The sequence below is a fragment of the Lolium rigidum genome, chromosome 7, assembly GCF_022539505.1.
Source record: "Lolium rigidum isolate FL_2022 chromosome 7, APGP_CSIRO_Lrig_0.1, whole genome shotgun sequence".
NCBI classification, from domain to species: Eukaryota; Viridiplantae; Streptophyta; class Magnoliopsida; order Poales; family Poaceae; genus Lolium; species Lolium rigidum.
The window spans coordinates 286415901-286441814 of NC_061514.1; the positions used below are offsets into that span (position 1 = coordinate 286415901).

General features: G+C 48.3%; 1 pseudogene; it reads right to left on the bottom strand.

The window, feature by feature from the left end:
* Nucleotides 1-270: 270 nt before the first annotated feature.
* The window catches only part of LOC124672905, a 31612-nt pseudogene continuing 5968 nt past the window's right edge, over nucleotides 271-25914 (bottom strand).

Below are 25914 nucleotides of genomic sequence, written 5' to 3' on the forward strand. Positions count from 1 at the left end.
CTAGAACCACTCTTAAGGGGGGTTCGAGAATAGTTGGGCTCTATATATATATATATATATATATATATATATATATATACAAGTTACTGTTACTGTTTTATTATATATCAAATGGGTGATTATGTAAAACATCAATGTGAACTTCTCTGACTTTGCTAGGCCGGAGTATATATATATATATAAATATATATATACATATAGTAGCCAATCATAAGAAAACAGCGTTGTTTCTGTGATCCGGCATGCCAATCCGGTAGTGTTTGTCTTGGTTTACAGACGGGCACGCTTGGGCATCCGAAGTGCAGGCACAGTTACGTGACCCTTTTGCTGCAGCATCATCACCGTGTCGTACAAGCTTTCTCTCATCGGAGTGAACTCCATGCCCAGGTCCTTGAGCATTCGGTTGGAGAACTTGTACGGCTTCACCATCGGCTTGCCGTCGCCTTCGTCCTGGTACTTGGCGGTGACGGGGTAGTACGGGAAGAGGTCCCGGAGCAGCTGCACGAACTGGGCGCGGTGCAGCACGGCGCTGAGGCAGAGGTAGCGGTGGCCGCTGCCGCCGCCGCCACGCGCGTCGTGGAGCTCATAGACGAGGGCGTGCGCGCGGGCGACATCGCGGACGTCGATGTAGGCGGTGACGGCGTTCCGGTACTCCCGCTTTTGCCGGTGAGGAAGCGGGCGACGTGGTCGCTGCCGTAGTTGAGCGTCCGGTGGAGCATGGGGCCAACCGTGATGGCCGGCACCACCACAACCAGCTCCAGGCCCCTCTTGGCTGCCTCCTCCGTCGCCGCGATCTCCGCCATCATCTTCCCACAACAATACAGATTCTCAGCACCGGGACAGGTATTATTAGCTAGGTTTACAGCTGAATTGGGAGAAACTAACATCGCGCGCCGGATGGAGAGAGGGGGATGATCGAGCTCGCTCGTTACGCACGCCGTTCGTTTGCGAAGTCGTAGTCGCTCCAGCGACGTCTCGTCGACGACCGTGTCGGGGCTCCGGTTGGGGTCCATGTGCACGGCGCCGTAGGAGGAGGTGAACACCATGCGCCGCACGCCCATGTCCGCCGCAGCGTTGATCGCGTTCTTCGTCCCCTCCACAAGCAACCACCATGGAATCCTGTGTGCATGCGGCCTATAGGTAAGCACTCCATCTCCATGTATATACGTCTTCAAGCTCAGAAAGTCGTCAACTTACATTGTCGTTGTTGGTTGAGGAGGCGACATGGAATACTCCGCGGCAACCGCTGAAAGCGGCGCTGAGGCTGCCGTAGTCTAGGACGTCGGCGCGGCACAGGGTGAGCCTCTCCTCCGCTCCATCCAGGGCAAGCAAGTGGCCGTTCTTCTGGTCCGCTTCACAAATTTACACCATTTCCACTGGTGGAAAAACAGGCTTCCGGGAAGCCCCATAAGTCGCGAAGGTAAAGGAACCGCGACTAATGGGGTCTTTAGTCGCGGTTCGTGTGGCGAACCGCGACCAAAGGCCTGGGCCCGGGCGCACGGTGGCCAGCCGGTGCACGTGGGGGCTTTAGTCGCGGTTGGCCAGCCCAACCGCGACTAAAGGTGCTCGAAGGCCTTTAGTCGCGGTTGGCCAGCCCAACCGGGACTAAAGCCCCTCCCCTATATATACCCATCCAGCAGCCAACACTTAGCCATTTGGAGCCATTCTCTTCACAAACTTCACAAGTGAGTGTTAGGTTTGCTTTTGGTTCCTCTTATGCACATAAGGTGTTTGATGAAATGCCCCAAGAGCATGAAACAAACATGATATGAAGTGTTGGAGTCACACTTGAGCTTTCTCATTTATTTTTTCCTCCTCGATCGCGGTTAGCAACTTGAACCTTTGATGTGTCATTGATAAAATATGCATGTGTGTGTAGTTCATTGTTTAATTTATATTGTTTGTAGCTAGTTAGTTTAACAAATGCATGATGGTTAATTATATATTTTATATTATAATAATGCAGATGAATCGGCAATGGATGTACGGTAACCGACTCTCCGGCGAGTTCGAGTACGGGTTTGAAAGATTTCCTCGTAGTGGCTAATGCGAACAAGCGTGGGGTTTTGTTATCTCGTCCATGTGTTAAGTGTAAGAATCGAAGGGTTACTCTTCCTCAAGAGATGTTCACATGCACCTGCTTCGGCACGGTTTCATGCCAAGCTATAATTGTTGGACCAAGCATGGAGAAAGAGGGGTTATAATGGAAGAAGATGAAGAAGGGGATGATTTCAATGATGAAAGCTATCTTTCTCATTTCGGTGATACTTTCATGGAGGATGTCGAAGGTGAAGGGGAAGGTGAAGAAGAGGCACGTGATGATCCCGTTGATGATCTTGGTCGGACCATTGCCGATGCACGGAGACGCCGCGAAACTGAAAAAGAGAGGGAGAATTTGGATCGCATGTTAGAGGATCACGGGAAGGCGCCGTACCCGGATGCGATGATGGTCCGAAAAAGCCGGGCTGCACACTTGGATTTGCCGAGATGGAAGGCACGAGCAGGTGTAAGCTGACTCGGCATTTGAAAACTTGCTGAAAATGTTGAAGAATATGTTTCCAAAGAATAACGAGTTGCCCGCCACTACGTACGAAGCAAAGAAGGTTGTCTCGCCCTCTAGGTTTAGAGGTTCCGAAGATACATGCATGCATCAACGATCGCATCCTCTACCGCGGTGAATACGAGAATTTGAATGAATGCCCGGTATGCACCGCATTGCGTTATAAGATCGAGGCGATGACCCCGGTGACGATGTTGAGGGCCGGAAACCCGGGAAGAGGGTTCCCGCCAAGGTGATGTGGTATGCTCCTATAATACCACGGTTGAAACGTCGGTTCAGGAACAAAGAGCATGCCAAGTTGTTGCGATGGCACAAAGAGGACCGTAAGTCGGACGGGGAGTTGAGACACCCCGCAGATGGAACGCAATGGAGAAAGATCGATAGAGAGTTCAAAGATTTTGCAGCCGACGCAAGGAACATAAGATTTGGTCTAAGTACGGATGGCATGAATCCTTTTGGCGAGCAGAGCTCCAGCCATAGTACTGGCCCGTGACTCTATGCATCTACAACCTTCCTCCTTGGTTGTGCATGAAGCGGAAGTTCATTATGATGCCGGTGCTCATCCAAGGTCCGAAGCAACCCGGCAACGACATCGATGTGTACCTAAGGCCATTAGTTGATGAGCTTTTACAGCTGTGGGGCAGACCTGGTGTCCGTGTGTGGGATGAGCACAAAGAAGAGGAATTTGACCTACGAGCGTTGCTTTTCGTAACCATCAACGATTGGCCTCGCTCTTAGTAACCTTTCGGGACTCGTCAAATAAGGGATACAATGCATGCACGCACTGCTTACATGAGACCGAAAGTGTACATTTGCCAAATTGTAAGAAGAACGTGTACCTTGGGCATCGTCGATTTCTTCCGAAAGGTCATCCGAGAAGAAAGAAAGGCAAGCATTACAACGGCAAGGCGGATCACCGGCCGAAGCCTGCGGAACACACTCGGTGCTGAGGTATTTGATATGGTCAAGGGTTTGAAAGTCATCTTTGGAAAGGGTCCTGGCGGACAATCGGTTCCGAAGGGAGCCGACGGGCACGTAGCCATGTGGAAGAAGAAATCTATATTCGGGAGCTAGAATATTGGAAAGTCCTAGAAGTCCGCTCCGCAATCGACGTGATGCACGTTACGAAGAATATTTGCGTGAACATCCTAAGCTTCTTGGGCGTGTACGGGAAGTCAAATGATACAAAGGAAGCACGGCAGGACCAGCAAAGTTTGAAAGACCCTGATGACCTGCATCCGGAACGGTTTCAAGGTCGTGCCAGCTACGCTCTGACCAAAGAAGAGAAGGTCATCTTTTTTGAATGCCTGAGCGAGTATGAAGGTCCCGTCAGGATTCTCGTCCAATATAAAGGGAATAATAAACATGGCGGAGAAAAAGTTCCAAAACCTGAAGTCTCACGACCGCCACGTGATTATGACGCAATTGCTTCCGATTGCTTTGAGGGGCTCTGCCGGAAAATGTTCGAGTAGCCATTGTGAAGCTATGTGCATTCCTCAATGCAATCTCTCGAAGGTAATCAATCCGGAAGTTCTACCACGGTTACATGAACGATGTGATCCAATGTCTTGTCGGTTTCGAGTTGGTGTTCCCGCCATCCTTCTTCAATATTATGACGCACCTCCTGGTTCACCTAGTCGATGAGATTTCCATTCTCGGTCCCGTATTTCTACACAATATGTTCCCCTTCGAGAGGTTCATGGGAGTATTAAAGAAATATGTTCGTAACCGTGCTAGGCCGGAAGGAAGCATCGCCAAGGGCTATGGAAATGAGGAGGTAATTGAGTTTTGTGTTGACTTTGTTCCCGACCTTAAGCCGATTGGTCTTCCTCAATCGCGGCACGAGGGGAGACTAAGTGGAAAAGGCACGATCGGAAGGAAATCAATGATATGTATGGACGGCCATTCTCGACCGAAGCACACCACACGAGTTCCGACCAATTCCAGCTTGGTGGCTCCGTACTTTGAGAAACACAAGAATATTTTACGCTCGGACAACCCCAGGAAGCCTCGAATCCTGGATTAGGAAGGCCCACATGGAGACTTTCGGCGGTTGGTTGAGAAAACATTTAATGAGTGACAATAAGGTTGTAGATCAGCTCGTACATGTTGGCCAAGACACCATCTTCGACTATAACGACTTTCCAAGGGTACGAGATAAATGGGAATACATTTTACACGATCGCCCAAGATAAAAAGAGCACCAACCAAAACAGTGGTGTCCGCTTTGATGCGGCAACCGAGAATGGGCAAAAGGTCACATATTATGGTTACATAGAGGAGATATGGGAACTTGACTATGGACCCTCCTTTAGGGTCCCTTTGTTCCGGTGCAAATGGTTCAAGCTAACAGGAGGTGGGGTAAAGGTGGACCAGCAATACGGAATGACAATGGTGGGGTAAAGGAGGAGAACCCTTTGATGTGTGTTGTGCGGTGGAGATGGCCTAAGTCAGGTTCCTGACTTTGTAATAGCAAAGTTAGACGAGCTGGTTCCCACTCTTACAACCCAGCTCCATCGGACCCTTCTGGGTGTGATTGGTAGGTCACATAGGGCCTGCCCAAGCTCTGATGGTACAACTACCGGCCCAAACGCAATCAACGGTGGACTATGAGTTTGCGTTTGGATTTGATGTCTGCAATATGTTTTGTTTTGTACCAAATCTACCCCTGCATCTGACAATATAAATAGCACCTTGGCTGCTCCGTGAGAGATAGGGTATCATGGAGATGAACTAAGGCTTATGTCTTCTTCCCATCGGGAATCAAGAACCTCTCTTAGACATGAATCTATGAGTTGTATCAAGACCCTTCTTATGTGATTAGACTTTCTCGTGTGATTCTGGTAGTGTGAAGTCTCCCCCGCACCGGGATTCTACCTAGCTACTACTCTCTCGCTCTCACGAGGAATTCTACCGATTGCATACCGATCTCTCGCTCGGGGATTCTAACGTGTGTCTTTCCCTTGAGTGATTATATCACGATAGTGTGTTTTGGGGCATTGGGAGGAAATCAAAATTGTATCATGTTGCCCCTGGTGCTCAAACAATCGGATGATTGGGTGTTGGCACTACACATTCGGCTATTTTCGTGCAGCCACCCTCGAGGCTGCCCCAAAAGCAAAAAAAAAAACACTCAAGGCTGCACGACGCGCTCGGGGACTACTAATGGGGATATGCCCAAGGGGTCCACCATTGGGCTCACTCGCCAAAGGAGAGAAGGACCAGAAGGGTCGAGAATCGGTCGGGCAACTGGGCTAAAACCCTGGGCGACTGGGCCTAAAACCCTAAAGAGCAGGCAACGGGCCCACAAGCCCATGCGACTTGCGGCGGTTGAAGACTTGGTCACGGGGAAAAGAATCCGGGCCTTATAGCATTCAGATACGCTCGATCTTATCTCCATGTAACCCTAGACCATGGGTGCCTATATGAACCCCTAGCCTAAATCCTAGAAGGGATCCGGTCTCACTCTCCCTCACCTCCATCGCATTCAATCGCCACGCCAACTGAGACCCCCCATTGTAATCAATCTCAAGCAATACAATCTAGCAGGACGTAGGCCTTTTACTCCTCCGGAGGGGCTGAACCTGGGTAAAACTGGTGTCCCTGTGCAGCTCGATCCGTAGATTGCTACGTCTCCCTTGCACCGCATCAATGAAGTGTTGCACCCCGTAGTACCTGTCGTGGTCATATCAATGACATATGTGATCGGAGATCCCGTGAATTAGGACCTAGGAAAACTAACCGAAGCAATTGAGTTAAGAAAAAAATTATACTCCTACTTCGTTGCAGATGCAATTCTCTCATAGCTATTCTAAGGTAGGTTGACTAGTTTTTAATGTGTTTTGTGTGGCTCTATATGAGCGAAAACATTGTCCTACAAGATGCTTTTTAAAGAACACACCTATATGAGCGACACTGCTGGTCAGAGCACGTGAGATTAGGGTGAATCTCTAGGAAGCTCCACCCGAGGAGTATGACTTATAAGCTCTACCCTAGGGTAAGCCGATGGTAGCATAGTACCGTGCCAACGTTGAGTGAAACTTTTTGTACAAGGGTGGCAATTAAGGGCCTAGTCCATTGTTTATTTGTTGTCAAGCGTAGCTCCTTGTCTAGGTGGAAGTTCAATCTAATAGTCTTAACTAAAGTGCAGATATATTAAGCAGTGAATAAAACTAATATGTCATCTGATGTGACTCTGAGAAATGGTGGAGGATTGTTGGATATATGGGCTGCAACCCAACAAGGCAACACATGTAGCCTACAAATCCTGAGATTTGAAGACCCATCTATTATGACAGCTTGGGGGTTGTGGAAGACAAAGTTTAGTACCATATTACTAGTTGTGCGAGAGTTAGAGCAGCTTATAAGGACAGTTGTTTAGCTCCACTAAATGGGTGAGAAGAGAAGGAGTTCACGTGCACTCCTCCCCCGCCGCCCGCCTTGCAGGCATGTCGCGTTTCATGAATCGAGTTTGAATTAGAAACCCATTTTGTGGAAGAGAGATGAAACATATCTAGAGTGCTCCACTCCCTCTCTCTCTCTCTCTCTCGACCAGTTCCTTTTGTTGCGATGCTCTCTAGTCTTCTCCATTCCGGTGACTGCATACACGGCCGTCCGGAAAAGCAGGCATTCGAAACCCCGTTCGCTGAGATCCTGCACCGGTTTTGACGGGCGATAAGATTTTTGGGAAGCATCTTGGGTGCGACTACTCTCTGTTGTTCAAGTTTTTCCTCGCCGGTTCGTTGCCTTTCCGAGAGATCCGGCGACTCCAACAACAACATGTGCGACCTTAAAAAAACCAGCATGGTGATGCTACTGTTGGAGTAACCTTCGTTGTCTACATGCTTCTCCTCTCACTACTACTACTTGTTTTATTTTCAGATCTGCTAGATGTGTTAGGGCGTCGTATCCTATGAATCCGCCTCCTTCCTGCACTCCTGCATCCGACGATTCTCTACTGTCCGATCTAAATCATGCGCGTAGTCTCAATCCCATGCAGTTTTACACAACCGCCCGCGTCCCGCCAGTATATTTCGCAAAGTAACCCCTAAACACCAAAACGTTTCAACCTGAATCACATCACGCCCGGTCACCCCCTTCCTTTGTCTTATCCCTAAACAACACGCGGGGTAGCTCTCCTAACGGTGGCGGCGATGAGCTCTGCAATCCCCAATAAAATCCATCGTGCTCGCCGTCGCTGGAAGCGAGTTGTCAATAGGCGCCTCTGCGCGATCTGCGTGTTCTTCCTCTGGCCACCTCCGTGCACTTCCTCCTCGCTGGTCCCTGACGCCAAGGCCGCCCTGTTTGCAGCCTCCGCGCCGCCGGCGTCCCCTACATGCTTGTCCTGTGGGTGCCCCTCCTGACTACTTCTGTCGACGTAGGCTGTTACAGACTGGCGTGGGCTGCAACATCCTTGCAGAGCAACGAGGCTAGCTCGGGAACTTGGTCGCCTCCTACAGACTGAATTTTTAGTTGATTTTTACTGTATGTATACTTGTAGATTAGCCTCCTGAGAAGCTAATCGATTTCATTTGCTCTTTGTTGGGTGTTGGGTGTAGCTGAAGTTTACAATCTGCCCCGCAAAAAAAAAGTTTACAATCTGAATGTACCGAGTGTAAGTTCTGGTTGTTATGAATGGAAATTTCAGAAAGAAACAATTGCTTATCCTGTACTTGCAATCTGAGGTTTTCTGGCGTGATCTTACTATAAAAGACTCAGGCAATAGTATCAGGCTAAACAATGACTCATCTATGTACCTTATATGTCAGGCATATACGGCAGATTCAGTTTATGGTTATGAAATAGGGAACCGAATGGACAATGTATGAATGTATGATACGACAAGCGGTTAACATGTGAACAAAATATAGAGCATCTACTAAGAAAATGGTGAAGCGAGGCATCATCATGCCGACACATCTCGACACAAAATCCTGCAGTTTAACTTTCCATTCGTAACTAAACTGAAATAATTTCATGCTAGACGAACAGGGCCTTACTTAGTCTTAGAATTCACCACAGTGTACGATAAATAACAGTCATTTCTACATATAGTGGTTCCTCCGTCAAACATGATTTCTGAACTTTTTGTAACTTTTGATTGAGCTCATTTTAGTTTTGAGCTTTATGATATCATGATCAAGTTAGTATCAAGCATAAGAGTTTATCAAAATATAAAACAACTTTAAATCTCTTGATGGTTGGCATGTTTAGTTCAATGTTGAGTGGGTGGACTTTGCCTATTAAGAAGTTGCTGCCTTGCTGGTCTGGACACAAAGTCACACAAGCATGTCGTGCAAAAAATTTCTGAACAATTTATGTAACTACTTGTGTCAGTGCTGTGAAAGCATGTCATCATGTACGAATTTTGATTGCAGCTGCATGTGTCAGGAAGCATATACTGCATGTACATCAATTAACACATCAGAACATATATGGCCTGATTCAGTTACTGAGTTACCCAAGAACACCATATATGTCCTGATTCAGTTATTAAGTTACCCAAGAACACCTCAAATTGCAAATATGAGCAAGGCAATAAGAAACTATTTATTTCTCAAATTTCCATTCACAACAATTTACACTCACTTCTTTCTGAAAATAAAATGTTCACCAACTATGTACATTTATATTCTAAACTCGAAGCTCCAAGCGATAAACACAACCGATAAATAGAAATTGGAATAATTCTTTTAATGCGGACAATCTGCAAGTACAGTTGCTATAAACAATAACAAGGAAAAATTAAGTCTAGCGGCCAATTTCCCGAGCAATCCTTTTTTTTTTTGCGAGAAATCCACCGATCTATTAATAATCATCAACAGTAGTACAAATAGCCCAAAAAGTAAAAGAAATTACAAATTGGTACTCGGACCACCTAGCGACGACTACAGACACTAGCACGAGCCGAAGGCGCGCCGCTGTCCTCGCCCCTCCATCACCGGAGTCAGGCAAAGCTTGTCGTAGTAGAGCTTGTTGTAAGGGCGTCCCCTGCCATGTCTGCAGCCAGTCTACACCACGCGGGTGTCTTCAAGAGTAGATCAGCAGGGGCACCCACAGAAAGAGTGTGCCGATGCTGTGTAGGCTGCGAAAGCCGGCGGCCTCACCGTCAATGACGGGCGAGATCGAGGAGGATCAGCATGGAGGCGGCCACAGGCCTAGATACATCACGGGAGATCTTGTCGGGGCCATCGAAGGGGATCTCTGTTCCGGCGACGGCGGGAGCCGATGGATTTTAGGGGCGCATGCCGCAGACTCGGTGCCGAGCTCGTCGGCCGTTGCCGCCGTTGCCGCCGCACGCGTTCTTACAGCGTGTTTGGCAGCTCTGGGGATTGGGAATGGGAGTTTGGAGCGGGGAGTTGTGAAGAGGATTGGCATAGGGAATTTGATAGTTAGGGCGTGTTCGGCAACTCTCCGGCTCTCAGCTTCCCAGAAATCCGCGGTGGAGCAGCACCGAACGTTTAAACTCCACGGAGCCAGATCCGAGAAGCTAGCCACAATTTACACACAAACCGCGGAGCACCACTTTGGCCGCTTCGTGGATCAGCAAAATGGTGGAGCAGCCAGAAATTACGAAAGAATGCCACCGCTGAGTGAGAAAACGTTTCGATCGGATCAATTCCTTGCGTGTCTTGCTCGAGTTGACCGAGCAAACCCACAACCCCGATCGAATCCAGCAGCCGTCCGGCCGCCTCCTTCCTCGCCTCCGGCCGCCGCATCCCTGACCTCCTCCAGCTGCAGTACACCGCTGCCCCAACCACCTCTGTAGGCTACCAGCTCCGGCCCCCAAATCTCGCATGACATACAAATCCAGCGCACGGGAGGTTGCCGAATCCAGCGGCAAAAGGGGCAGTGGGGCGGGAGGAATCCGCAGGATACATCGCCGCCGGCGATTAGGCCTCCGGGCTGCGGGAGTCGATAGGGATTTCAGGATTTGCGTCGCTGGATTTGGCAGAGAACTGGAGAAGAAGATAATGACCAGTGGAGCCATGTGAAATATAAGGAGCAGCTGGGACCGAACGTTTTCTGCTCCGCGGGAGACGCCGGAGTCGCCTGCTGAAGCTGGATCCACGGATTTCTCAGAATCTGGACGATTCCCCAACACGCCCTTAGTCCCAATCCCATGTATGGTGTGTTGGAGGAATTACGAAATGGAATTTGACAGGAAACTATTTTTGGATACTGTCGTGATGTCCTCTGTCGCTTCCATCCGTAATTTCTTCGGCGCCGCCTTCACTCACGACTTCGTGTCCTTCGCCACCTCCAACAGTCTGCACCGCGAACATGTCCTTGCAAAGTCGTCGTGTAACGACAGCTGCAGGTGACATAGTTCTAGCTCCGTCGAGTAATTTTTGATAGGCCTAACTCTTGTCAAGCTGACTGAACTTAGAGCATCCCCACTCGTTGGCGCTCCCCACGCCCAAATCCGGCGAAATTTTCATCCGGATTGGAGGAAGATTTGGCGTGGGGAGTAGTAGTTTCCCAGCCGCGTGCCCAGGCGAAGTCGACGATGCGAATTTAAAAAACGGAAACTTGACAAACTACGGCTAAAAACGGGTGAATATAGACTAAATTTAATGATATTTATTATATAACGGGCGGAGTTCATACATAGAGGCCGAATTCGACTATATTTCGAATTCGGCTAGGGAATTCAAATGCTAAATTTAAAACACGGCGCTCTACATGCCGAAATGGCGGTAGAACACCGTGTAGTCGCCGCCGTCGTCGTCGGAGCCGTCGTCGTTGACCTTCGGCTGCGCGGCCTGGCTGCTGCTGCCCTGGCCGGCGTCTCCCCACCCCGGGGATGGCTTGTACCATTCGTCGTCGGAGGACTCGAGGTCGACGACGGGGACAGCGACGCCGGATGGAGGTGTCGCAGGACGGCGGTAGCGCGCGACATCGTCGTTGGCGGTTGGAGCGGCGCGGGCGGCGAGTTGGCGTGCGGCGGCCGAGTCCGGCGGCCGCCGCTGCTGCTCCGCCTCCGGCGCTCCCGGTCGCGCCCGGCCCGGTCCGGTGCGGTGTCGTCCGCGCGCTTCTCCTCCTCCATGTCCTTCGGCGACCCGGCGATCGCCTCCGCCATCGCGGCGTCCTCCGCGCGCTTCGCCTCCTCCTCGGCGAGCTGGTTTGCGGCGGCCTCTTTCTTCGTCTTCTTCCGGCCGCTCGCGGCGCGGAAGGCTGGTCGCGGATGACGAGGGCGCCGGCTGCTGCGCGCTACGGTCGGCGGCGGAGACGCCGGCTCCTTCTTGACGCGCACCGGCGTCGAAGGCGACGTCGCCTCCTCCCTCTTCACCGGCGCCAAGGATGACCTCGGCGCCGATCCGGAAGACGACGAGCCGGCAGCCATGCGCCGTGGCTGCCGGACGTTTCCCGACGGCGGCTCGCCGATGCCCTCGATGGAGGGGGCATCGTGAGCACCGGGAAGTTGCCGCCCTCGATGTGCTCGAGGACGGCCTCGAGTGTCCGGCCCGGCGCGCTCCACCAACGTCGGCGGCCCGCGGCGTTGTTGCGCGGAGGCGGAGGCGGCGGGCCGTCGTAGGACGCCAGCTCCCGCTCCCACCGCTGGAGGAAGAACGAGTTCCACCTCGTGTAGTTGTCGAGGTGGTGGCGCGGGTCGGCGCGCTCTTCGTCCGTCATCATCATCCGAGCCTCCTCGATGGCGACGTCGAGGGCGTGGCCCCGCGGCGGCGGCGGGATTGGTACGCCGCCAGCACTTAGCCGCCACCCGCCTCCGGGAGGCCTCGTGTCCAGCGGGCAGGGGTACCCCGCCTGGTGGAGGAGGTGCCCCTCCCACGCGTGGAGCGACCGGCGGGGGAAGCCGTTGTTGGCTGCGCCGTCGTCGTCGTAGAACGCCATCGGGAGAGTAGAGGGAGAGTGGAGGGAGAGTGGAGCACGGGGTACGCCTCGCGGCGAGCGGAGCGGCGTATATAGGCGCGGGCGGCGCGGGGGATTAAATGCCGCGTGGAATGCGACGCGTCCGCGGCGAGCTGGCCGGCGGCAGCCTTTAGTGCGCGCGGAAGACGATGCGTGCGCGGAAGACGACGACATTAACTCGCCGCGTGGCCGGCGAATGCGGACCGGCGGCAGGCTTTACAGCGCGCGGAAGACGATGCGATGAGGACGACGATCGGTTTCTCTCGCCGACAAGTTGGGGCCACCAGACGCGCGGGAAGTTTCCTCGGTATTTCCCGCGCTTTCGTTTCGTCCGGAGTCCCCGAGCGCTCCCCGGGGGGCTGGGAATGGCGTGGGATCGCCGGATAATTTAGGCCCAAATCCGGACGAAAACGAGGAACCGGGGGCGCGACTGGGCCGAATTACGCCGTCCGGATGGAAAAAAGGCTCGCCGGGGGCCTCGTCGTGGGGACGAGTGGAGATGCTCTTACTTCCTGGCCAATGCTTTTGGCTGAGATCGAGATACATGCACGAAGCTAGCTCAACTTGATAGACTAGCAAACTTTCTGTGGGCATACGGGAATGCAACTAGATTGATCTTTATGGCTAGCTCAATATATACATGCACGCGGCCGCCGGCGTACGCGTCGATGCTCTCTTGTACTGGCCAGAGTTGATAGCCTGGACGTCAACGGGGTGCTCGCACTTGACGAGGTACATTCTTCCTGAACGGCATCTGAGAAGAGCCCGCTGATGGATGCATGGCCGGTGAGACAATGACGAATTTTTTCAGTTTCTTTTTTCCTCTTCCAATTCCCTATCCCACGACGAATTACCTGGGTCTACCCAGGGAAGAGATCGGGGAACGAGATCCTCTGACGTAAGTGAGAAAAACTGCAGAGAGACGTAATTGATTCTGGTCCGTCCGCTACCCATCTGATGGCAGCTGGTCCACCACTATAAAATATTAGCGCAGCAGCCTACAGCTCCGGCGGCGCCTTCCACTCCGGCCCCTCCGGCTGCGGGGGAGGGGGAGGAGGGGGGAGATGTCGCCGAGGCCGAGTATGAGGCCTCGTTGCCAGCCACGCTTCACACAAACACTTATCCTCGTCGTCGACGAAGCCTTGTGTCTTCAGGCTCTTCCCCTTCTTCTTCGTAGCAATGTCAGGCTGTGTTGGCTACGGCGGCGAGGATGTACATCGCTTCTGGACTGCTCGCGCTGGTCTAGTTTGCAATTTCGCGCGGGAATGACCAGTGGCGGGAATAATATCGGTCTCCCTGCCACTGACGCGCGGGTCCTACATCTTTTTCGGCGGACACTCCGCGCGACCGTCGAGCGTCTGCGGAGACGCAAACCTGACGCATATTTGGGCCAGGTTTGCGTCTTCGCGGACGGTCCGGTCACTTTGCGTCGCCCCGCTGGAGCAGACCCCAGACGCATTTCTTGTCATGGCGGACACAAACGGTCGCTCAGCGTCCGTTTACGTCGGGCCGCTGGACATGCCAAACAGTTCATGCACGACATCGGGCCGTTTTCCGTCATCCGTTTGTTCATCTCCCGTTAACTGGGCTGGCTGTGGGCTGCTGCTAATGTTTAATGGTGTTGTCCCAGATGCCATCGGATCGGGAATGAACGATCAAGAATCAACTATGTCCCTCTGCAGTTTTTCCACGTACGTCAGAGGATCTCGTTCCGAGATCGGAGGGAGTTTGCAGTCTAAACTCCCAATCCACCTCCCGCCTAAATTCCCATGCCCCCTAATCAAACAGTGGATTTCTAGTCCCACACCTCCTCAACTCCCATTCCCCACGTCCAATTCCCTCCAACCAAACACGCTGTTAAGGGATAAGACGAGGGGTTATGAAGTGATTGAGGCTGTGAGGTTTTGATGTTACAGGGTTAATTTGCATGAAGACATGCTAGACGCGGGCACTTTATTGCAAAATTGCGTAATATTGAGCAGCCACGCACGATTTAGATCGGACGCCACAAACGATTCGGATTCATGGATACATGAAACAACCGGATTCATATGATATGACGCGTCTGATGTTTACGGTTAAACATGTTAGTGCATATGTAATATTGTTTTCGTCAATTAAACTCACTTGAAAATTGCCTAATAACATAACATAAATCCTATAATGCAAAGAGCCCCACGTCACAATTATGTTGGGCACTTTTGGTAGGCTGTGAGGCCCTTGGTTCGCATCGGCCTAGCAAAAATCGGTCTGTTTGGTTGCCTGGGCTGAGTGATGTTTTTGAATGAATTGGTTCTCAAAGCACCCTCGGGCCAGGCCCTAGAGGAACAACCGGTTCGGCAGTTCCTAGCGGTGCAGGAAAATCTCGAACGTGGCTAATGCAAAAGGGAATCTTCGGCGCATGCGCGGCGACGAGGATGGAGATGGTGGGAGCTGCGGCGCGCGTTGGCGAAAAGCGAAAAGGGAGGCGGGAATGATTCCGTCACCTCCCACCGTGCCCCATGGCCTATTTCTACCCTCTCCTCCACCCTCCCCCCAAATTTTGAGCTCCTCCTCCTGTCGGCAAGCAGGTAAGAGGCACACGCATCTCCGGTCGGCGACGTTTGCAGCGGCGGCAGCGAGCACATCTGGGCTGCTTCATCTACTTCTTGGTGCAGCACATCTCCACCTCCGGCGATGACTGTAAGGAATCCATTATCCCGGTATGGCGGTAATATTTAGATCTAGGTTAGGAGTTGTCAGATCTTGTCTAGGATTTGGTCTTGTAGTAGGGGTTAGTCCGGATTGTGCTGAGCTATCATGATCTTGTTAGGGTTCGACATTTCCAGTTGCTTTTCCCAAATGTGCTCACCTACCATGATCTTGCTTTGTGCTATTCACAGATCAAATGAACTGCTTGTCTTTGCTTCCAAGTAGATTCATGTTATATGTACTACGATGTGTATAGGACTCCTTCTGTGATGACTTTAGCCAGGCGCTTGTCTGCGTTGGGGACTCTCGGATCCCTTCGCAACTTCCCGATTCACAGCCCGCCTATGACTCCAAGGTGGCGGTCACCCCTCTGCCATCCGTCAATGGGCATGTGGCTGACCTGGTGGCTCAGGTAGCGGCAGAGGTCGCGGCTAGGTTGGCCACCACAAAGAAGAACAAGAACCGTAGGGAAGCGGACAGGGCCTTAAAGGCCGTGCAGAAAGGGACTAGCACCATGAAATGGCTTCCATTCATGTCCAGCTTCGTCTTGGAGAAGATGTGCAGCTTGATCAAGACCGGAGTGAGAACTGACAAAGGATTCAAGAAAATCCATCTGACTGTTGTGGCGAAGGGCCTGTTTGAACACTATGGCATCTCCGCGTGCTCCACTTAGGTGTACAACCACCTGAGGAAGTGGAGGCAGAGGTGGCTCACCATTAGCAGGCTCCGCGATCTAAGCGGGGCTCAATGGTGCGAGGATACAAAATGCATCATCCTTAAGGGTGCGCACTACTGCGGGCACATCGCGGCGAGCACGCTCAGTCCACGTCACTAACTCTTTTGACCATCCACTACCAGAACTAACATCATTGTCCCTTCGTATCGTAGGATCACCCAAAGGACGCGGAGTTCCTGAATGTTCCCATTGCCAACTACGACGAGATGCATACTATCTTCTCTTTCGGCCTCGCCACCGGCAAGTACGCCATGGGATCCAGTGAGCCCCTGGGCTCGGCTGCAGCAAATCCTTCACATGAGGATGCTCAAACCCAGGAGTCCGACACGATCAACCTCGATGGGCTACCTGAGAAGGTGATCGCCGGCAAGAGGAAGAGAGGCGCCTTCGCCGACGACGAGCTGGTGGCCTTCACCAACATGAATGTTGCTATGAAGGACGTCGCACATGCCATCAGGGACAACAAGCCCACAGACATGCACCATGACCAGTACAATGCGGTCATGGACATGCTTGGCTTTGCCGAGGATGATCTCATGGCCGCCCTGAGCCACCTCGTCGACCACAAGGCATAGGGTTGCAGCTTTGTGGGCATGATCGAGCCACACCACGCCCTCTGGCTAAGAAACTACCTTGCCAAGTATCACTGCAACGTGTAGTGGTGTCCTTGAGGGGGTGGTTTAGGGGATGCATGCATGGAGGTGATGAATGATATCTACGGGAGCTTCTATTCTTGTAGACAGTGTTGGGCCTCCAAGAGCAGAGGTTTGTAGAACAGCAGCAAGTTTCCCTTAAGTGGATCACCCAAGGTTTATCGAACTCAGGGAGGAAGAGGTCAAAGATATCCCTCTCATGCAACCACTGCAACCACAAAGCAAGAAGTCTCTTGTGTCCCCAACACACCTAATAGGTGCACTAGTTCGGCGAAGAGATAGTGAAATACAGGTGGTATGAATAAGTAGTAGCAACGGCACCAGAAAAGTGCTTTGCCCGGGACGAGTAAACAAGCGGTAGTAACGCAGCGATAGTAACGCAGCAGTAGTAACGCGATAGAAACGAGTAAACAAGCAGCGATAGCGATATTTAGGAACAAGGCCTAGGGATTAGACTTTCACTAGTGGACACTCTCAACATTGATCACATAACATAATAGATAAATGCATACTCTACACTCTTGTTGGATGATGAACACATTGCGTAGGATTACACGAACCCTCAATGCCGGAGTTAACAAGCTCCACAATTCAATGTTCATATTTAAATAACCTTAGAGTGCAAGAAAGATCAACACGACTAAACCAAGTACTAACATAGCATGCACACTGTCACCTTCACGCCACGTAGGAGGAATAGATCATATCAATACAATCATAATGATAATTAACTCCACAATCTACAAGAGATCATGATCATAGCATATGCCAAGTACTAACACGGATGCACACATCTGTCACCATTACACCGTGCAGGAGGAATAAACTACTTTAATAACATCACTAGAGTAGCACATAGATAAGTTGTGATACAAAACACATTGCAATCATAAAGAGATATAAATAAGCACTTCACTACGCCATTCATAACAGTGAGTAAGTATTCTGTGAAATATAGCCTAAGAGACCCACACGGTGCACACACTGTCACCTTTACACACGTGGGACAAGGAGTCTCCGGAGATCACATAAGTAAAACTCTCTTGACTAGCATAGTGACATCTAGATTACAAGCATTGATACGTCTCCGACGTATCGATAATTTCTTATGTTCCATGCCACATTATTGATGATATCTACATGTTTTATGCACATTATATGTCATATTTATGCGTTTTCCGGAACTAACCTATTGACAAGATGCCGAAGTGCCAGTTCCTGTTTTCTGCTGTTTTTTGTTTCAGAAATCCTAGTAACGAAATATTCTCGGAATCGGACGAAATCAAGACCCAGGTTCCTATTTTTCCCGGAACCATCCAGAACACCCGAGAGCCGCCAGAGGGAAGCCCTGGGGGGCCCACACCACACCCTGGCGCGGCCAGAGGGGGGGCCGCGCCGCCCTATGGTGTGGTGGCCCCAGGCCCCCTCCGAGGCTGCCCTTCCGCCTATTTAAAGCCTTCGTCGCGAAAACCCTATTACGAAGGACGAAACCCACAGAAACCTTCCAGAGCCGCCGCCATCGCGAAGCCAAGATCTGGGGGACAGGAGTCTCGTTCCGGCACCCTGCCGGAGCGGGGAAGTGCCCCCGGAAGGCTTCTCCATCGACACCGCTGCCATCTCCACCGCCATCTTCATCACCGCTGCTGCTCCCATGAGGAGGGAGTAGTTCTCCATCGAGGCTCGGGGCTGTACCGGTAGCTATATGGTTCATCTCTCTCCTATGTACTTCAATACAATAATCTCATGAGCTGCCTTACATGATTGAGATTCATATGATGATGCTTGTAATCTAGATGTCACTATGCTAGTCAAGTGAGTTTTACTTATGTGATCTCCGGAGACTCCTTGTCCCACGTGTGTAAAGGTGACAGTGTGTGCACCGTGTGGGTCTCTTAGGCTATATTTCACAGAATACTTACTCACTGTTATGAATGGCGTAGTGAAGTGCTTATTTATATCTCTTTATGATTGCAATGTGTTTTGTATCACAATTTATCTATGTGCTACTCTAGCAATGTTATTAAAGTAGTTTTATTCCTCCCGCACGGTGTAATGGTGACAGTGTGTGCATCCGTGTTAGTACTTGGCGTATGCTATGATCATGATCTCTTGTAGATTGTGAAGTTAACTATTGCTATGATAGTATTGATGTGATCTATTCCTCCTACATAGTGTGAAGGTGACGAGTGTGCATGTTGTGTTAGTACTTGGTTTAGTCGTGTTGATCTTTCTTGCACTCTAAGGTTATTTAAATATGAACATTGAATTGTGGAGCTTGTTAACTCCGGCATTGAGGGTTCGTGTAATCCTACGCAATGTGTTCATCATCCAACAAGAGTGTAGAGTATGCATTTATCTATTCTGTTATGTGATCAATGTTGAGAGTGTCCACTAGTGAAAGTCTAATCCCTAGGCCTTGTTCCTAAATACGCTATCGCTGCTTGTTTACTCGTTTTATCGCGTTACTACTGCTGCGTTACTATCACTGCGTTACTACCGCTTGTTTATCGTCTCGGGCAAAGCACTTTTACGGTGCCGTTGCTACTACTTATTCATACCACCCGTATTTCACTATCTCTTCGCCGAACTAGTGCACCTATTAGGTGTGTTGGGGACACAAGAGACTTCTTGCTTTGTGGTTGCGGGGTTGCATGAGAGGGATATCTTTGACCTCTTCCTCCCTGAGTTCGATAAACCTTGGGTGATCCACTTAAGGGAAACTTGCTGCTGTTCTACAAACCTCTGCTCTTGGAGGCCCAACACTGTCTACAAGAATAGAAGCTCCCGTAGACATCAAGCACTTTTTTGGCGCCGTTGCCGGGGAGGAAAGGTAAAAAGGCACTCATACTCCGGTTCCAGTGTACGTACTTTTCTCGGCGCCATTGTGTTTGTGCTCGAAGCTATTTCCTTTAGACTCCTGCAATTGCATCTTTTTGTTTCTTGTTTACACTAGTTTGGCATAATGGACAACAATGAGCTTCTTATTCTATTTCCTGACTTAAAACATGGATTGTTTGATGCGAAAATTAAAAAACCTATGGAATCTTATTTGCATGCTGGTAGTAATATTAGTATGAACGCTTTTAACACCATTGTTGATAATAATGTAGAAAGTTCTAAGCTTGGGGAAGCTGGTTTTCATGATCTTTTTAGTCCCCCAAGCATTGAGGAGAAAAATTTCTTTGATGATACTTTGCCTCCTATTTATGATGATTATAATAGTGGTCTTTTGGTACAACCTACTATGGAGAGTGAATTTTATTGTGATTATACTATGCCTCCTACACTTGATGAGAATAATAATGATAGCTACTTTGTTGAATTTGCTCCCACTACAACTAATAAAATTGATTATGCCTATGTGGAGAGTAATAATTTTATGCATGAGGCTCATGATAAGAATGCTTTATGTGATAGTTATATTGTTGAGTTTGCTCATGATGCTACTGAAAGTTATTATGAGAGAGGAAAATATGGTTGTGGAAATTTTCATGTTACTAAAATGCCTCTCTATGTGCTGAAATTTTTGAAGCTACACTTGTTTTATCTTCCTATGCTTGTTACTTTGCTCTTCATGAACTTGTTTATTTACAAGACTCCTATGCATAGGAAGCATGTTAGACTTAAATTTGTTTTGAATTTGCCTCTTGATGCTCTCTTTTGCTTCAACTACTATTTCTTGCGAGTGCATCATTAAAACTGCTGAGCCCATCTTAATGGCTATAAAGAAAGAACTTCTTGGGAGATAACCCATGTGTTATTTTGCTACAGTACTTTGTTTTATATTTGAGTCTTGGAAGTTGTTTACTACTGTAGCAACCTATCCTTATCTTAGTTTTGAGTTGAGTTGTGCCAAGTAAAGTCTTTGATAGTAAAGTAAGTACTAGATTTGGATTACTGCGCAGTTACAGATTTCTTTGCTGTCACGAATCTGGGTCTACCTCCCTGTAGGTAGCTCAGAAAATTAAGCCAATTTACGTGCATGATCCTCAGATATGTACGCAACTTTCATTCAATTTGAGCATTTTCATTTGAGCAAGTCTGGTGGCCTAATAAAATCCATCTTTACGGACTGTTCTGTTTTGACAGATTCTGCCTTTTTATTTCGCATTGCCTCTTTTGCTATGTTGGATGAATTTCTTTGATCCATTAATGTCCAGTAGCTTTATGCAATGTCCAGAAGTGTTAAGAATGATTGTGTCACCTCTGAACATGTTAATTTTTATTGTGCACTAACCCTCTAATGAGTTGTTTCGAGTTTGGTGTGGAGGAAGTTTTCAAGGATCAAGAGAGGAGTATGATGCAATATGATCAAGGAGAGTGAAAGCTCTAAGCTTGGGGATGCCCCGGTGGTTCACCCCTGCATATTCTAAGAAGACTCAAGCGTCTAAGCTTGGGGATGCCCAAGGCATTCCCTTCTTCATCGACAACATTATCAGGTTCCTCCCTCGAAACTATATTTTTATTCCGTCACATCTTATGCACTTTGCTTGGAGCGTCGGTTTGTTTTTGTTTTTTGTTTTGTTTGAATAAAATGGATCCTAGCATTCACTTTATGGGAGAGAGACACGCTCCGCTGTAGCATATGGACAAGTATGTCCTTAGGCTCTAATCATAGTATTCATGGCGAAGTTTCTTCTTCGTTAAATTGTTATATGGTTGGAATTGGAAAATGATACATGTAGTAAATTGCTAAAATGTCTTGGATAATGTGATACTTGGCAATTGTTGTGCTCATGTTTAAGCTCTTGCATCATATACTTTGCACCCATTAATGAAGAAATACTTAGAGCTTGCTAATTTGGTTTGCATATTTGGTTTCTCTAGAGTCTAGATAATTTCTAGTATTGAGTTTTGAACAACAATGAAGACGGTGTAGAGTCTTATAATGTTTACAATATGTCTTTTATGTGAGTTTTGCTGCACCGTTCATCCTTGTGTTTGTTTCAAATAACCTTGCTAGCCTAAACCTTGTATCGAGAGGGAATACTTCTCATGCATCCAAAATCCTTGAGCCAACCACTATGCCATTTGTGTCCACCATACCTACCTACTACATGGTATTTCTCCGCCATTCCAAAGTAAATTGCTTGAGTGCTACCTTTAAAATTCCATCATTCACCTTTGCAATATATAGCTCATGGGACAAATAGCTTAAAAACTATTGTAGTATTGAATATGTACTTATGCACTTTATCTCTTATTAAGTTGCTTGTTGTGCGATAACCATGCTTACGGGGACGCCATCAACTACTCTTTGTTGAATATCATGTGAGTTGCTATGCATGTCCGTCTTGTCCGAAGTAAGAGAGATCTACCACCTTAATGGTTGGAGCATGCATATTGTTAGAGAAGAACATTGGGCCGCTAACTAAAGCCATGATTCATGGTGGAAGTTTCAGTTTTGGACATATATCCTCAATCTCATATGAGAATAATAATTGTTGCCACATGCTTATGCATTAAAGAGGAGTCCATTATCTCGTTGTCCATGTTGTCCCGGTATGGATGTCTAAGTTGAGAATAATCAAAAGCGAGAAATCCAAAATGCGAGCTTTCTCCTTAGACCTTTGTACAGGCGGCATGGAGGTACCCCATTGTGACACTTGGTTAAAACATGTGCATTGCAAAGATCCGGTAGTCCAAGCTAATTAGGACAAGGTGCGGGCACTATTAGTATACTATGCATGAGGCTTGCAACTTGTAAGATATAATTTTCATAACTCATATGCTTTATTACTACCGTTGACAAAATTGTTTCATGTTTTCAAAATAAAAGCTCGTAGCACAAATATAGCAATCGATGCTTTCCTCTTTGAAGGACCATTCTCTTTACTTTTATGTTGAGTCAGTTCACCTATCTCTCTCCACCTCAAGAAGCAAACACTTGTGTGAACTATGCATTGATTCCTACATACTTGCATATTGCACTTGTTATATTACTCTATGTTGACAATTATCCATGAGATATACATGTTATAAGTTGAAAGCAACCGCTGAAACTTAATCTTCCTTTGTGTTGATTCAATACCTTTACTTTGATTTATTGCTTTATGAGTTAACTCTTATGCAAGACTTATTGATGCTTGTCTTTAAGTACTATTCATGAAAAGTCTTTGCTTTATGATTCAGTTGTTTACTCATGTCATTACCATTGTTTTGATCGCTGCATTCATTACATATGTTTACAATATGATCAAGTTTATGATGGCATGTCACTTCAGAAATTATCTTTGTTATCGTTTTACCCGCTCGGGACGAGCAGAACTAAGCTTGGGGATGCTGATACGTCTCCGACGTATCGATAATTTCTTATGTTCCATGCCACATTATTGATGATATCTACATGTTTTATGCACATTATATGTCATATTTATGCGTTTTCCGGAACTAACCTATTGACAAGATGCCGAAGTGCCAGCTCTCGTTTCTCGCTGTTTTTGGTTTCGAAATCCTAGTAACGAAATATTCTCGAATCGGACGAAATCAAGACCCGGGTTCCTATTTTTCCCGGAACCATCCAGAACACCCGAGAGCCGCCGAGGAAGCCCCGGGGGCCCACACCACACCCTGGCGCGGCCAGAGGGGGCGCGCGCCGCCCTATGGTGTGGTGGCCCCAGGCCCCCTCCGAGGCTGCCCTTCCGCCTATTTAAAGCCTCCGTCGCGAAAACCCTATTACGAAGGACGAAACCCACATAAACCTTCCAGAGCCGCCGCCATCGCGAAGCCAAGATCCGGGGGACAGGAGTCTCTGTTCCGGCACCCTGCCGGAGCGGGGAAGTGCCCCGGAAGGCTTCTCCATCGACACCGCTGCCATCTCCACCGCCATCTTCATCACCGCTGCTGCTCCCATGAGGAGGGAGTAGTTCTCCATCGAGGCTCGGGGCTGTACCGGTAGCTATGTGGTTCATCTCTCTCCTATGTACTTCAATACAATAATCTCATGAGCCGCCTTACATGATTGAGATTCATATGATGATGCTTGTAATCTAGATGTCACTATGCTAGTCAAGTGAGTTTTACTTATGTGATCTCCGGAGACTCCTTGTCCCACGTGTGTAAAGGTGACAGGTGTGTGCACCGTGTGGGTCTCTTAGGCTATATTTCACGAATACTTACTCACCGTTATGAATGGCGTAGTGAAGTGCTTATTTATATCTCTTTATGATTGCAATGTGTTTTGTATCACAATTTATCTATGTGCTACTCTAGCAATGTTATTAAAGTAGTTTTATTCCTCCTGCACGGTGTAATGGTGACAGGGTGTGCATCCGTGTTAGTACTTGGCGTATGCTATGATCATGATCTCTTGTAGATTGTGAAGTTAACTATTGCTATGATAGTATTGATGTGATCTATTCCTCCTACATAGTGTGAAGGTGACAGTGTGCATGTTGTGTTAGTACTTGGTTTAGTCGTGTTGATCTTTCTTGCACTCTAAGGTTATTTAAATATGAACATTGAATTGTGGAGCTTGTTAAATCCGGCATTGAGGGTTCGTGTAATCCTACACAATGTGTTCATCATCCAACAAGAGTGTAGAGTATGCATTTATCTATTACTGTTATGTGATCAATGTTGAGAGTGTCCACTAGTGAAAGTCTAATCCCTAGGCCTTGTTCCTAAATACCGCTATCGTTGCTTGTTTATCTGTTTCTATTGCGTTACTACTGTCTTGCGTTACTACCGCTTGTTTACTTGTCCTGGGCAAAGCACTTTTCTGGTGCCGTTGCTACTACTTATTCATACCACCTCGTATTTCACTATCTCTTCGCCGAACTAGTGCACCTATTAGGTGTGTTGGGGACACAAGAGACTTCTTGCTTTGTGGTTGCAGGGTTGCATGAGAGGGATATCTTTGACCTCTTCCTCCCTGAGTTCGATAAACCTTGGGTGATCCACTTAAGGGAAACTTGCTGCTGTTCTACAAACCTCTGCTCTTGGAGGCCCAACACTGTCTACAAGAATAGAAGCTCCCGTAGACATCAAGCATCATCATATGAATCTCAATCATGTAAGGCAGCTCATGAGATTATTGTATTGAAGCACATAGGAGAGAGATGAACCACATAGCTACCGGTACAGCCCAGAGCCTCGATGGAGAACTACTCCCTCCTCATGGGAGCAGCAGCGGTGATGAAGATGGCGGTGGAGATGGCAGCGGTGTCGATGGAGAAGCCTTCCGGGGGCACTTCCCGCTCCGGCAGGGTGCCGGAACGAGAGACTCCTGTCCCCCAGATCTTGGCTTCGCGATGGCGGCGGCTCTGGAAGGTTTCTGTGGGTTTCGTCCTTCGTATCAGGGTTTTCTCGACGGAGGCTTTAAATAGGCGGAAGGGCAGCGTCAGAGGGTCGAAGAGGCGGTGGCACCATAGGCTGGCGCGGCCAGGGCCCAGGCCGCGCCACCCTATCATCTGGGGCCCACAGGGCCCCCCACGGCGGCTCTCGGGTGTTCGGATGCTTCCGGTGAAAATAGGAACCTGGGTCTTGATTTCGTCCGATTCGAGAATATTTCGTTACTAGGATTTACGAAACCAAAAACAGCAGAAAACGACAGCGGCACTTCGGCATCTTGTTAATAGGTTAGTTCCGGAAAATGCACGAATATGACATAAAGTGTGCATAAAACATGTAGGTATCATCAATAATATGGCATAGAACATAAGAAATTATCGATACGTCGGAGACGTATCAAGCATCCCCAAGCTTAGTTCTGCTCGTCCCGAGCGAGTAAAACGATAACAAAGATAATTTCTGAAGTGACATGCCATCATAACCTTGATCATACTATTTGTAAACATATGTAATGAATGCAGCGATCAAAACAATGGTAATGGCATGAGTAAACAACTGAATCATAAAGCAAAGACTTTTCATGAATAGTACTTAAAGACAAGCATCAATAAGTCTTGCATAAGAGTTAACTCATAAAGCAATAAATCAAAGTAAAGGTATTGAAGCAACACAAAGGAAGATGAAGTTTCAGCGGTTGCTTTCAACTTATAACATGTATATCTCATGGATATTGTCAACATAGAGTAATATAACAAGTGCAATATGCAAGTATGTAAGAATCAATGCATAGTTCACACAAGTGTTTGCTTCTTGAGGTGGAGAGAGATAGGTGAACTGACTCAACATAAAAGTAAAAAGAATGGTCCTTCAAAGAGGAAAGCATCGATTGCTATATTTGTGCTAGAGCTTTTATTTTGAAAACATGAAACAATTTTGTCAACGGTAGTAATAAAGCATATGAGTTATGAAAGTTATATCTTACAAGTTGCAAGTCTCATGCATAGTATACTAATAGTGCCCACACCTTATCCTAATTAGCTTGGACTACCGGATCTTTGCAATGCACATGTTTTAACCAAGTGTCACAATGGGGTACCTCCATGCCGCCT